Consider the following 16,881-nt stretch of genomic DNA (forward strand, 5'->3'; position numbering starts at 1 on the left):
GCTTTCAATATGTATTGTGTAATGATATTATGTTCTAATTTAAGCTTTTACTTTAGAATTGTATTATGATTTTATCTCGTCTTTTTTTCTTAGATGTCAAGTTGACGTATTTTTATTTATTATTATTATTATTGAAACGGATTGATATGAAATGTACCAAAAAAAACTCTTACATTCAATTTATTTTATTGTAGTCTTCTATCTATTCTATTTATTTTTATTTTCTTCTTATTCATTTTATTTTCTTTTTAAATGTTATATAATTTATTATAATTTATATACCAATCTATTTCTATTTTTTAATATACTAAAATTAGGTTTTCCCCCAACTAATGAAAGTGGGGTATCACTTTCTCGTGAACCCATTTTCCTTCCAAAATGATTGCACTATTTCACTCTTTTAAATTTATTTTTAAAAATCATCTTTAATTGATATAATTATATTATAATTAGTATGTAATGAATGATACATAATTATATTCATTTAAGATAATCTCTTTATTATAATTATACTAATCTCTTTTAAATTTATTTCAAAAAATTATCTTAATTATAATTATATAACAATATTATACTTAGCATTTAATGAATAATTCATAATTATACTAATTTAGAACAATATCTCTATTATAATTATATAAAATTAATAATTAATACATTATTAATCTAATTATCAATCAAAAATATTTTTAACTATTTTAATTATATTGATATAATTTTATTTTTTATTCATTATCCTAAAATTTTATTAGTGACAAATTATTATCTTAATGGTGAGCTATAATAATAATAATAATAATAATAATAATAATAATAATAATAATAATAATAATAATAATAATAATAATAATAACAAAAAGATAGAAAATTATATTTTAGAGAAATATAAATTGATTATTAATAATTGGTTATTAATAATGATAATTATATGATTAATTTTTAGTAATCATTAAATATATTTAATATAAATAACCAAATTTAATTAGTTAACAAATGAAAGAGAATATTATTACAGGATTGTAGAAGCAACAAAATATATATTGTAGAAGCCAATTTAATATAATAACAATAATTATCGTTATTATTCAATAATAATAATAATTATAATCTTTCTTTTTATTAAAACACTCATCTAATTGAATTAATATAAATATATAATGAAAATAAAGGATGGATTTTTTGACTTGAAAGATAATACAATCGAATATTCTTGAAGATTTTAGAGCTGTAAATATATATTCTTCCTGTATAAATATACGCATGCATGTTACCTCATTTTTTTATAAATAAAAAATAACATTTACCCGTTAAATTTGTTAGTTGCTCAATCGATTCATCTTATTTACTGTGATTGAGATTGATATATAATTATAAAGATTTTTTTCCTCCATTAATTTTAGTAAAAAAAATCCATGACGTAAAATAAAATGAAATAAAGTCAGTATCTACTTTTTTCTCAATATTTTTTATATTTACGGTAAATATTAAATGTAAAAAAGAAAAAAATAATATTAATCATTATCATTTTTATTTATTTACATTCATAATTAAATTTAATATAATTATAGTAAGTCTCTATAATTATAATAATTTATATCTGTTATATATATAGCAATTATATTATATATAATTATATATCTCCTCTTTTATATATACTTAGCAAGTATTTATATTTATATAATCTACTTAATATATTAAAATTAGATTTTTTTTCTCAACTAATGAGAGTGAGGTGTGAATTCCTCATGAATTTATTTTCCCTCCAAAATGAATGCATTTAATGAATAATGCATAATTATACTAATTTAGAAAAATATCTTTATTATAATTATATAAAATTTATATTTAATATATTATTAAACTACTTATCAATTATCAATGGAAAATATAATAATAATAATAATAATAATAATAATAATAATAATAATAATATACTTATACTTAATATACTAAAATTGTATTTTTCCCTAACTAATTGAAGTGAGATGTCAATTTTTCATAAATTCATTTTTCTTCTAAAATGAAAGTACTATTATCTCTTCTAAATTTATTTTAGAAAAATATCTTTATTATATTTATATTACAATTAACATTTAATGAATAATGTATGATTATAGTAATTTAGGAAAATATATTTATTATAATTATATAAAATTAATATTTAATGCATTATCAACTAATGAAAGCGAGGTGTCAATTTTTCATGAATTTATTTTTTTTCCAAAATGAAAGTACTATTCTCTCTTCTAAATTTATTTTAGAAAAATTAAGATTTCATGCTGAATATAGGTGGCAAGTTAAAAAAAATAAGCAAGTTCATGGAATCAAATTATATTTCTATAACATATATAAGAATATATATTTTATTATATAAAAATTGAATTTCTGCACTTTATGATGGGCGTGACATACTTTTTAGCGTGTTTCTTAATTTATTTTTTATAACTCATTGAATACAATTTATTACAGTAAATTAATTATATCAACTAATTGATTTGAATAGGTATATTTATTATAATTTATATCAATCAAATAATTATAATTTATTATATAAATTATTTTAATTCATTAATTTATAAGTTACATAATAACATAGATGATTTGTTACTTATACTGATTAAATACAATAAATACATATTAATTTAGTTAAAAAAATTATTATCTCCTATGTTTTCCTATTTATTTTTTTAATTCATTAAATCCAATCAATTATAATAAATTAATTATATCAACTAATTGATTCAATCAATTATTTTCTAATTTATTTTTTGAATTCAATAAATCAAATAAAATTAATTATACTAATTATTTGTATTGACTAATTGATTTGATTAATTCTTAAAATATTTTTATTTGATTTATTTTATTTATTTAAATATAACTAATTAGTTATTTAATTTTATTAGGATAAATATCAAATTCTATTTCTAATATAAAAATACAAAATTTTATTCATTCCATTTTTATTTTACCATATATGCTAGAAGAAAATATTATTCATTTACCAATTACTCTTTCATTGGGTAACTTTTACAACAATTCTTTTTCTTTCTATGAGGCGTCGTCACAAGAAGGCAATTATCATGGTCACAAATTAGTACATACTCTTCAACTCCCATGCTCATCATTCAGAGCAATATATGATATCCATTAAGCATTTATAGACCATGGTGTTATCATGTTTGCATAAATAAAAAAATTCGTAATTAAACTTAAGTCATTTACCTGTTTGTGTGGTATATTGTAGTGTGAAATTACTTTTAATTTGTGTTGTACAATGATATTATGGTTTAATTTAAGCTTTTATTTTAGAATTGTGTTATGATTTTATCTCATCATTTTCTCTTAGATAATAAGTTGATGTATTTTTATTTATTATTATTGAAGCAGATGTGATATAAAATTTGTAAAAAGAAAAAAAACTTACATTCAATTTATTTTATTGTATTCTTCTATTCTTCTATTTTTTTATTTTTTTATTCATTTTATTTTTTTTAAATATCATATAATTTATTATAATTTATATCAATTAATTAATTATAATTCATTATATCAGTTAGTTTAATTCATTAATTTATAATATACATGATAAAATAGATCATTTGTTACTTATACGTTTGTTTTTCTAAAATCTAAATCTGAATAATTATATTTTCGATTTTTGTTATGAACAAAATATTATTAATAATGAATAATAATTAACCACTCATACTTTTAATCAAAGTGTTTGGATGATTTTTATATTTATTAATATTAATTATTGATTATTTTTTCATAAATAAATTATATTATAATTTTATGTTAATTCATAATTGATTAATGATTAATGTTCATGAAGCTATGTTACTCTAAATTTTTTATTTTATAAATATTTTATTTAAATATAATTTTTTTAACATAAAAAATGTATTATTTTTAATAATATCATAATTTTATATTTTTTAATTATTCTAAATGAATATTTTATCAAATACTAATTAAAGTCATAACTTCTGCTTTATTTTGTTTAACTCATTAAAGTCAATTCATTATGATGAATTAATTATATCAACTAATTTATTTGAATAGATATTTAAGTATCACATAATTTAAAATTATGTATATTAATTATTTGATTTAATTTTTATGATATATAAATTTAAGTAATAAATTAAAATAAGATAATTTATTACTTATTTAAATTGAATACAACAAATATAAATTAATTTAGTTAAAAATTTACAATTTTCTAATCTTCTATACGTAAAAATGACAAAACAAAATTATAAAAATAATCTTTTTATCACTTTTGCTATTTTAATTTTATTTTCTTTGCTTTTTTATGTATAATTTTATTTTATATTAACTTTGTTTATTTAATAATAAAATATACTCATATTAATTTTATCATATAATAATATATTTTTTTCCAATATTAACCAAAGAATTAATAGTTATTAACTACATCTAATAGAATGACTGAGAAGTGAGAACTACGAAAAGTTAACCCATGTTCAAAATGCTGAAACAAAGAAAAGAAAACAGTGGATATATGATTGGAGAAAAAAGTATAATAATAACAAAATATACTAAAACTGAATTTTTTTCTCCGACTAATAAAAGTGAGGTGTTAATTCCTCATGAATTCATTTTTTCTCCGAAATGAAATCACTATTTTTTTCTCTAAATTTATTTTAGAAAAATATATTTATTATAATTATATTACAATTAACATTTAACGAATAATACATAATTATACTAATTTAGAGAAATATTTTTATTATAATTATATAAAATCAATATTTAATACATTATCAACTAATAAAAGTGAGGTATCAATTCCTTATGAATTCATTTTCCCTCCAAAATGAAAGTACTGTTCTCTTTTCTAAATTTATTTTAGAAAATATCTTTATTATAATTATATTACAATATTACAATTAGCATTTAATGAATAATGCATAATTATAATAATTTAGAAAAATAAAATAAAGTCCAGTAATTTATCTTCTGACTACACACGTGTATAGAATAACTTTTAAGAAAGAGTCATGTATAATAAATACGGTCGATTATTGTAAAACTGTATACTAATATTGATATAATATTATTTCAGGTATATATTTTACAGGTATCAAAGAAAAGTGTTGAGTTATTTTTTAGTAGATTTAAATTATTTATTGTTTATTAGAGAATTTGTGCATTAAAATTCTCTAATAATTTATTATTTATTTTGAGCTAATTTTGATATGTTCTTATTTGACAGTAAAACAACATATAAAAATTTATTGGTGGGTCTAAGTATTATTAAGTTATTTATGGTCACATTGAGTATATATGTTTGATTTATTGAAGAAAGTAGATTACTAAAACCAATTAATAACTATTTTCGAGTTAATATATTTAACACTAGCTTAAGAAAAAATAAATAATACATAACATGTTTTATTTTTATTAATCAAATTATTATAATTTAAATTAATCTTAACAAAATAATTTAAAATTATAATTTCAATCTTATCACGTGCATAGCACGGGTTAATACACTTGTTATTACAGTATTTTTCAGATTCGATAAGCTAAGGGCCATTCACTAATAAATTATTATTATTATTATTATATTAACTTTTTAAATTCGAATTTTCTAAAGTTGGTATTGCCATTTCAAAAAAAATATATATCATTAATCATCAGTAAATTAAAATAATAAAACTCACAAATAATAAAGGTTACAAATTCAAAAATAATTAAAATATTATTTTATTATTTTATTAATTTGTCATTTTAAAAGAATTTTTTTATTTTTTGTCGTGTTTTTTTTTTAAGTTCCATAGAAGGGATGCATGTATTAAATCTTGTGTTTACAGAAAAATAAAAATTCACATATATGTTTATCTTTAAAAAATGCAACATTATTCCCATACAGAACAAAAAAAATGCAACATTGATAAATATCCAAAAATAAAAATAATATTATTGACAAAAAAATAATAAGTCAATAACAATAATTAAAAGATAAATATTTTTATGTTGACATTTTTTTATAAAATGGTATTATAAATTATTAAATAGTTTTATATGTTTAATTAGAATTAAACCATAATGTAGTTTTTAAATTTACAGTCGATCTTCGAATTCATTTTTTAAACTTAAAATTATTCTAAATTCGCCCCTAATATATTTTTTGACGAATATTTATGAAAAAAGTGATGATGTATATAAAGAAAAGTAGGGTAGACAATTAATAATCATCGAAAAGAAGAGAAAAAATAACTTAACAGCACAGAGGAGGCCAGCTATACAACATCAGCAGTTAGTGGGAGAGGACTTGGAGTAGCAGGGATGGGAGTAATTCTAATGGCGAGATCAAATACTCTCGTTGAAAAGAGAGAAGTTGATTTTAGGAGTGACAAGGTGGCAATGAATGGAGTGGAGATCGAAGACGGAAAAGAAAAAGAAAGATAGAACATGAGAGTTCCAAATGTGAGACAGTTGTAGTGTTTATTTGAGCCAAAGATTTCAAGTTGAAAAATTGTTGTTGCAGTGGCGACACTGACAACTGCAAAATAGCTGCAAGGATTTGGAAAAAAAGAAGAGACTCCGTGAGAGACAGAGGCACAATAATACCAACGTATTAAATCCCTCTTGATGGTTTCAGTGGCTAAGAGAAGGGGGAGTTGAATCTTAGCCCCCTTTTTGCTTGCTGACACTTGCTGAACTTAGAAGAGACTTTTATGTTTTTATCTCGTCCCTAGCCACGAGACTTTTTCATTTTGTCTCGTCACTTGACACGAGACATTTTTTATATTTGGCTCCTGTGCAGTAGAAACAGAAATGGAGTAGGAGAGAGAAAAATTACACCCAAATATATCCTGGTTCGGCTGCTAAGTGCAGTGCAGCCTACATCCAGTCTCCATCACAAACATGATGGAATTTCACTATAATCTTCCAGATTACAAATTGTAAAGTGCTAACCCAACTTACAAGAGGATTCCCACAGAATCATGAAACACAATATAGATGAACAAAAGAACTCTAAGACATCTATGGCTTTTTTTTTCTTTTAATTTTGCACTCTCTGCCTTTTTCCGCTCTATGGCTTTTTCATACAAACCTCACTGTTTGCCTTTTTCCATGAGACTCAAGATATGACAAAATTAAACAGAAAAATTACAAAACAGAAAACATTGAAGGAGAAGAAAATCTGTAAGCTTAGGTAGCTATGAGATTTCTGTGCCTTGCACTCTCACTTTTTTTTCCTTGAATCAAACCATGAATGTTCACCCCTTTTATAGAGAAGTGAAGCCTTCACAGTTGAAACACCAAACCGAGCTTAGCTTCTTTTCCTTCAAAACAGAATCGGTTCGGCCACAGAGAGAGAAGAGGAAACTCATGCAAAACCCAACATGCAAGTACCTCTAGTTCTTCCTTGGTTATCACTCTTCATCAATCCGAGCGCTCCATCCTTGGCTTGCTCTCCAAGATGGATTTCTGGCCCTTGATGCTTCCTGATGATGATGACTTCATCTGCTCCAATCTCTGCCTCTTCTATCACTTCGCCACTCTAGCTACTTCTTGTGGTGGTTGAGCAGAATCAGAGACAAGCCATGCCTCCAAGAATATCACCTTGCTGACCGAATCTTCTTCCTTCTTTTTGAGTATGAAGGATCCGAGATTACCTCACCAAATCTTACTACATTTGGTGATTATCTCGGCCACAACATACTTTTGGTTTTCTTTTTCTTGCCATCATTAACTTGATGGTCTTGATGCATGCAGCTTCTTCTTTTCGGTGAGTGTAGCTTAATGTAGCTTCCATGGTTGCTGTGACATGACCGAAAGAAGAAGAAAGAAAGATTAGAGAGAGAAGAAAGAAGATATTCAAATGGACTTGATCAAATAATTAATGTAGCAAAGAGAAGGAATAAAAGTGCACTCAAGTTTCCTACTTCCCTTTACTGAGAGGCGTGTAGAATCATTAAAGCCATCAAATCAATTTCTCTCTCTCATTGTTCCAAGGTCTGCAATAACTCCAATTAATAAAATTTGGATTCCATCAAGGAATAAAAGTGATATCCGTTGGAGCATGCAACAACATGATCAAAGGAGTGGGTTTTATTTGTTTAAATGGATAAAGCAATATTGTGTCCCATCTCCCTTTTTTTTTATTTCGGACCAAGCAAGTTGGTTATACACCAACAATAGATTTGGGCTTGCACATTTAAATCTGGCCCAAACCAATTCAGCCACAATGATGAAAACCATTTGTATGAATGCTGAATAATTTTTAATCAAACTGGGCTTGCTGTAGATTTCCTTTATTTTCGGCCCAACACAAAATCTGCACAACAAAATTATTAATTAAGCAAGTATGAATTAAGATCAAATTAATAATTTTGTAATTAATTATTTTAATAATGTTTGTTCATCATCAAAATTAAGTTAGAGTTTTCCAAACTCATCAATCTCCCCCTTGATGACAAACATTATTAAAATTAAAATGGAAAGAAATTTAAAGATTGAGTAAAGAATACTCCCTTTGAATTTGAATTTCTCCCCCTTTCTAAATGTCACATGGCTCCCCCTTAATATATGCTTATTTTACCAAGGGAAGCATTATCCTGTAACAATTTTGAAATCAAGCTTGAAGTAACAATGTTATTCAACATATTAATTTTGAAATGTTGAATGCTTGATTTATGAGCAGAGTTTGGTGATATACAAACTCATTTGTTATCAATAAATTGATTATCTGCTCAAAGCTTTACACACATCAACTGAGCACAAAACAATGTTGTTCAAAAAATTTCAATTATTTTTCAGTCAAAATATCAGAGCCATATTATTCAAGCAAGGAAAATATTTTTGAATCACACATAATCAAAACATGGCAACTGTTAGATTTCACAGTTTAAAGGAACTGCCAAAAATAAGTTTTCAAACCAACATGTTTACCAAGATGAATAAGAATATTCCTATTTCAATAAAAGCATGTTCATCAAGATAAATCAACATCCAGGCATTTATATAATCAGAATAATATATTTGTCAAACAACATCATAAACTACTAAATGTCAAATGCATTTTCAGCAGCAGTAACCATAGTGAAACAAATGCACTATCAACATGCATTCTTTAAACAAGGGTGATCATAAATTTTCAATTGAAAATTTCATCCCCTGTTTCATTAGTTTCAATTTCAATTTTGGAAACTAATTTTCCTCCCCCTTTTGTCATCAAGGGATACCTGCACAAACTATGAAAAAACACAACAAAATATCCATACTAAAGTAACAAGAGTGTATCAAAGTATCATAGAGCAGTGAGTATCAAGTCATGCTTATACAAAAAACAGATTGAGCCTAATGGAGCCAATATCAAATAAAGGTAAAGAAACAGTCATTAGTCATCAGAAAGATTGAACTCTGAACCGGATTCATCTTCGCAATCTCCTGTTCCCATTTCATCATCAAAGCTCTTAATCATGAAGCCAACCCTTTCATGACATTTCTTCCAAGCCCTTTCCTGTTCATATTCCAATTTCTGGGCAGTCTTGTGGGATTTGAACATCAACTTGGACATGTTGCGTAACTCATTGAGAACCTCCCGGATTGATGTAGTGACATTTGAGGTTTCAGGACGGCTCTCCAGATCACTGAGAGATGGTTCAGAGTGAGCAAACCGCTTTTCTTTCTTGCCCAAAACTCCTCCTCCTTTAATCATTGAAACCTTGTTCTCAACAGATTCATTAGATAAATCAACCTTAAAATACTCAAATATACATGTGAGGAACATGCCATATAGAAGATTAGCCTTTTTGGTACTTTTCACTGCTTCCCACACATGACGTATCATAATGTAAGCAAATGAAATTTGGGAAGAAGTAATGAGAGCAAATAAGATAATTGAATCAGAAACTGTTACTCTATGGTGAGAACCGCCTTGTGGAGTGAGGATGTGAGTGATGATACGGTGCAACAGAGAGTTCTCAGGGCCGAGTGCTCGATGAGTTGGGATTAGTCCATCCAAACCAAAGAGATTTGCACAGATGTGTTGCAAGACTGTTTGCTGTGAAATGCCAACTTGATCATCCCACTTATCAATCATGTAAACTTTCGGCCCTTCATCTTCATACCCAAGGGCAGCGCCTATGGTTTGAGGATTGAGGGTCATGTAAACACGCTTGACGTAAGAGTGGATTGAGCCATCAATCAAGCGCATGTTTGCATAGAACTCCCGGACCAGCCCCGGGTAAACAAATTTCTGAATGTGAATCAGTGGAGTCCATTTTAGAGCATCAAGCAGAGAAGAAAAGTAGATTCCTTTGGTGACCAATTTTTCAAGATTTACCAAGTAAGAAAGGCAGAGAGGACCTTTCAGCAAAACATCTTTGTGAAATTCATAGAAAGCACATGAATAGAACCGAGATGGATCAAAATGGGAGTGATTTTTGTGAAATTTGTTCTTGAACTCTAGTGACTCCAAATTTGCAGGTTCTCTTGTATCATGCAGTACAAAGCTTTTATGCCTTTTCTGAGAGCTTTTTGTATGTGGAGTAGATCTTTTCGGCAGTGATGGAGGTGGTGAGGTATGTGATTCCTCTTCTTCTTCTTAAACACTGGATTGCTTGTTCTTTCCCGTCTTGCCTCTCCCTGAAGTTTTCTGAGCAATAACCTTGCGACGCATGGTTTCGGTTCTTTTGGAAGGAGGTGAATGAGTAGAGGAGGAAGTAGAATGAAGATGGATATGTGTATGAGTTTGAGGTGATGAAAAAGGTGGGCTTTTTGGAATGGGGGTTCGGCCACTTCTCTTTTGTGCCGTTTTCTTTTTCATGGTAGGATGAATGGAGAAGTTGAATATGAAAGGGTGGGAGTGCCGAAAGAGAGTGAGGAGGGAAGGAGGTTAGTGGTGCAATTAATGTGGATTGGAGAGAGATGATGGGGAAGTTAATGACCATAATGGCGCGGTTATTAACCAAAGGGTTTTGAAAAAGGTGGTTTCCTAGAATCAAGGGATTAGATGGAGAGAGGGATTTGATTTGACAATAGTCACTTCCAATAAGATTTGAAATGACAAACAAAAAGATTTTGATCATCATAAAATGAGGGATCATTAAAAAGTCAAGGTGGGGTCAAATAAGATTTTGTGGGGCCCATGAGAAGCAAAGTATGCGCAGCCTCCCCCTTAATCATAGCTCCTCCAGCATGCCTTATTTTTATCTCGTCCATTCCTACGAGATAAAACTGGACAGAATCAGAAATTCACAAATTTTCAACATGGCTTAAATCAAACATTCCCAAGCTTTTTCTTAACAAACAGAATCTATCTTCACAGAGGGGTTTTGTAAAAATATCAGCAAGTTGTTCTTCATATTTTACAAATTGAATGTCAATAGTACCCTTTTGAACATGTTCTCTAATAAAATGATATTTGATTTCAATGTGCTTTGTTCTTGAGTGCAGAACAGGATTTTTTGAAATATTTATTGCACTCATGTTATCACAAAATAAGGGTATACTATTGATCTTTAATTTGTAATCTTCCAATTGAGTTTTTAACCAAATTAATTGTGAACAACAAGCAGATGCGGATATATATTCAGCTTCAGCTGTGGATAGAGCCACTGTGGCTTGTTTCTTGCTTGACCACATGTTGAGTGAGCTTCCAAGGAAGCAACACATGCCGGAGGTGCTCCTTCTATCCACTCTATCTCCCGCATAATCTGCATCACAAAATCCTACTGCACAAAAATTATCAGATTTTGGATACCATAAGCCATAATCACATGTTCCCTTAATATATCTAATGATGCGTTTAACGGCCGATAGATGGGATTCTTTTGGGTGAGATTGAAATCGTGAGCATACACCCACACTTTGAACTATATCCGGTCTAGAGGAGGTACGATACATTAATGAACCAATCATTCCCTTATACCGTGTTTCATCCACATATTTTCCATCATCATCTTTTTCAAGTTTATTGTTTGGATGCATTGGTGTTCCCATTGGTTTAGAATTTTCTAGGCCAAATTTTTTGGTAAGTTCTTTTGCATACTTTCCTTGATGAATAAAAGTACCACTAGGAGTTTGTTTAATTTGGAGGCCAAGAAAAAAAGTGAGCTCTCCCATTAAACTCATCTCAAACTCACTAGTCATGAGTTTTCCAAACTCTTCACACAAGGACTCATTGGCCGATCCAAACACAATGTCATCTACATAAACTTGAACTAGAAGAATATCATCATTAGATGCTTTAATAAATAAAGTTGTGTCCGTGGTACCCCTTTGAAATTGATTTTCCAATAGGAAGGCACTAAGCCTTTCATACCACGGTTTTGGAGCTTGCCTAAGGCCATAAAGGGCCTTTGAGAGTTTAAAAACATGATTTGGAAAATCTTTATGTTCAAAACCGGGGGGTTAGGCCACATACACTTCTCTATCAATAAAGCCATTAAGGAAAGTACATTTGACATCCATTTGAAACATTTTGAAACCCTTATGGGCAGCATAGGCAAGAAGCAACCTAATTGCTTCCATTCTAGCTACCGGAGCAAAAGACTCATCAAAATCAATTCCCTCTTCTTGATCGTAACCTTGGGCCACTAATCTAGTCTTGTTACGAATAACTTGTCCATCCTCACCAAGTTTATTTTTAAACACCCACTTAGTACCCGTAACTTTCTTACCATCTAGATGAGGTACTAATGTCCAAACCTCATTCTTGTCAAATTGAGCAAGCTCCTCTTGCATGGCCTTGACCCATGATGGATCTTCAAGGGTTTGTTTGACATTGTTGGGCCCCATTTGTGACAAGAGAGCAAAGTTGCTAGGTTCGATTTGCCTTTTGGTAGAGGATCTTGTTGTTACACCTTGAGAGGGATCACCAATGATGAAGTCATGAGGATAACCCCTCATAGACTTCCATTCTCTAGGCTTTCGGACAGGTGTAGAGCTTTGATGAACTTCTGGTGGTCTCACTGTTTCAGTTGCTCGTGCCTGCTCAGGAGACAAAATGGAAATGTCTCCTCCAATCTGACGAGACAAAACTGGACTGGTAGATTCTTCAATTTGTACAGATTTGGAATTTTCTTTGCTTGTTCCAGCTTCTTCACCATCTGAATCATTATCTATCACAGTACTGGGAATTAAGTTAGAATCACAAAAAGTAACATGTATGGATTCCTCTATGGTTCTATGCTCTTTGAGATAAACTCTATAGGCCTTGCTTGTGGTGGAATATCCAACAAACATTCCTTCATAGGATTTTGGATCAAATTTTCCAAGGTTTTTCTTATTGTTAAGCACAAAACATTTGCATCCAAAAACATGAAAGTAAGTTTTGGAGGGGTTCCTTTCCGTAGCTCATAAGGAGTTCTTTTCAACCCTTTTCTAATTATTGTTCTATTCAAAATATAACATGCTGTATTTACAGCTTCAGCCCATAGAAATTTAGGAACTTCATTCTCACATAACATAGCCCTTGTCATTTCTTGAAGGCTTCTATTCCTTCTTTCAACAACCCCATTTTGTTGAGGTGTTCTAGGGCATGAAAAATTATGAGAAATTCCAAAGTCATCACAAAAATTTTCAAAGTCTTGGTTTTCAAATTCTTTTCCGTGATCACTTATCAAATGAGCTACTTTTAAATCTTTTTCATTTTGAATTTTCTTGCAAAGGGTTGAAAAAGCATGGAAAGCATCATTTTTATGAGCAAGAAAAAGTACCCAACCAAATCTAGAATAATCATCTACCACCACAAGACCATAGTGTTTACCTCCTAGACTTTGTATTCTAGTTGGACCAAAAAGATCAATGTGTAACATCTCTAATGGCCTTTTGGTTAAAATTCCATCTTTTGGTTTAAAAGAGGATTTGACTTGTTTGCCTAATTGACAAGCATCACAAGTAAGATCCTTATCAAATTTAATTTTAGGAATTCCTCTAACCAGATTTTTCTTCACTAGCTTAGAAATTTGGTACATGCTAGCATGACCCAACTTTCTATGCCATAGCCATTTTTCAGATTCAAAAGATGTAAAACATGTTAAATTTTGTTCTTTTAAGTCCTCAAGAGTTAATCCATACACATTGTTGCATCTCTTAGCTTCAAAAAGAATATCCCCAGTTTTTTCACAAACAACCAAGCACACAAATTTTCTAAAAATTACTTCAAATCATAAATCACACAATTGACTTACACTAAGTAAGTTATGCTTCAAACCATTGACAAGAAGAACATCATTTATACAAGATGAAAAGTTTTTACCAACTTTTCCAACAGCCACTATCTTTCCTTTTCCATCATCACCGAAAGTGACAAGTCCTCCATCATATTCATCAAGCTTTATGAAGAAGGTTGTCTTTCCGGTCATATGCCTAGAGCATCCGCTGTCCATGTACCACATATTTTCTTTTCTCTTGGATGCTAGGCATACCTACAAAATAAGCTCAAGTGATCTTAGGTATCCAAATCTTCTTGGATCCTTTCACGTTAAACCATCTCTTATGTTCCAAATTACTGTAATCAAAAACAACTTTGTAAACTTTATCATCAATCAATCTTTCACCAAAGAAACACTGAATGGGAAAATGACCACTTCGGTTACACAACCTACAAAACCTTGGAGTTGCTGTTTTGTTAAAATAGGTGGGATCTTGAAACCTTATGTCTTTGGATGATGAAGGTTTATCTTTAAAAGAATGTTTTTCATCAGATTTATAAAATCCCAAACCAGTTTTATCAAAAAATGGTTTTTGACTAGCCAAGATTTGATTTAGATTTTTAGAACTTAGAGCAAATTTGGCTAAGTCATTTTCAAGATTTTTAACCTTTTTCAGACAGTGATGAAGAATCTGAGACTAAGTCACAGCCTTGTCTCATGGCAAATCATGTAGATCAGGTATTTTTTCAAAACCCTGACACTGAAGACCTTCATCTTATGATAGATCACCTCTCTGAAAAAATAAGATGTTTTCTGACTGATAATCAAGATCTTGAACAACAAATTTTCATTCTTAAAGCTGAAAATGATTTTCTCAAAGAAAAGCTAAGGAGACCGAAACTGCTTGTGATCTTGTGGAAGAAAATAAGCAGTTGAAAGCCCAACTTAGAAGCTGTGAAAGTGATCACTCGGTAGTTGCATATGTAAACTGTTTTAAGGAAAATGAAGAGTTAGTCTCAGTTTCTTCATCACTGTCTGAGTCATTTTCTAAGTCTTCCCATGATGCCATCAGACCTTTCTTCTTTCCTCCTTTTTTCTTCTCCTCCCTTTTTAACTTGGGACAATCAGATTTGTAATGCCCCATTTCCTTGCAGTTGAAACAAGTCACTTTGCTAAGGTCTTTCTTCATTTTCCTTGAGCTGCCGCCTTTGCCTTTGAACTTCATCATTTTCCTGAATTTTTTGGCAAACAACTCAAATTCATTTTCAGATGAGTTATCACTGGATTCATCATCCAGAGGGTTAGTAACAGAAGAAAATGCAATTCCTTTCTTTTTTGACTCTTTTTTCAAATAAGTGTTTTCAAAAGCAAGAAGATTTCCTCTCAAATCATCAATCGTCATGGAATCAAGATTACTGCTCTCAGAAATAATTAAAGCTTTTGTTTCCCACTCTTTAGTGAGACATCTCAGCACTCTTCTCATAAGCACAGAATCAGAATGTGTTACTCCCATAACATCCAAGCCAACAGTGATGGTATTGAACCGTTCGAACAGTTCATCGATAGATTCTCCTTCCTTCATTGTAAACATTTCATATTCCCTGTTTAACATGTCTATTCGAGTCTTCTTAACAATGGTGGTTCCTTCATGAGTGATTTGTAATTTATCCCAGATTTTCTTTGCTGTTGTGCATCGTGATACCCGTCGGTACTCCTCGAAGCTGATAGCACAGTTGAGTAGATTTATGGCCTTGGCATTTAGTTCCACTTTCTTCCTATCTTCTTCGGTCCAGCTTGCTTCTCGTTTAAGGGTGACTACTCCTTCAGCACTTGTGTTAGTAGGAAACTGTGGTCTTTCTAGGATGATCTTCCAAAGCCTGTAGTCTACTGCTTGCACAAAGATCTTCATTTTCTCCTTCCAATAGGTATAATTTTTCCCATTGAAAAGAGGCGGTCTGTTGCTTGACTGTCCTTCTGTGAGATTGTAAGACACCAGATTTGAGCCACTGCTTTCTGCCATGAGGATCTTTTCTCCAAGCTGCAAAGCTTGATCTCTTTGAGACCAAGCTCTTATACCAATTGATGGTTTCAGTGGCTAAGAGAAGGGGGGTTGAATCTTAGCCCCCTTTTTGCTTGCTAACACTTGCTGAACTTAGAAGAGACTTTTCTGTTTTTATCTCGTCCCTAACCACGAGACTTTTTCATTTTGTCTCGTCACTTGGCACGAGACATTTTTTATATTTGGCTCCTGTGCAGTAGAAACAGAAATGGAGTAGGAGAGAGAAAATATTACACCCAGATATATCCTAGTTCGGCTGCTAAGTGCAGTGCAGCCTACATCCAGTTTCCATCACAAACATGATGGAATTTCACTATAATCTTCCAGATTACAAATTGTAAAGTGCTAACCCAACTTACAAGGGGATTCCTACAGAATCATGAAACACAACATAGATGAACAAAGGAACTCTAAGACATCTATGGCTTTTTTTTTCTTTTAATTTTGCACTCTCTGCCTTTTTCCGCTCTATCGCTTTTTCATACAAACCTCACTGTTTGCCTTTTTTCATGAGACTCAAGACATGACAAAATTAAACAGAAAAATTACAAAACAGAAAACATTGAAGGAGAAGAAAATCTGTAAGCTTAGGTAGCTATGAGACTTTTGTGCCTTGCACTCTCACTTTCTTTTCCTTGAATCAAACCATGACTGTTCACCCTTTTATAGAGAAGTGAA

Source organism: Arachis hypogaea, chromosome 1, assembly GCF_003086295.3.
Source record: "Arachis hypogaea cultivar Tifrunner chromosome 1, arahy.Tifrunner.gnm2.J5K5, whole genome shotgun sequence".
Classification (NCBI taxonomy): domain Eukaryota; kingdom Viridiplantae; phylum Streptophyta; class Magnoliopsida; order Fabales; family Fabaceae; genus Arachis; species Arachis hypogaea.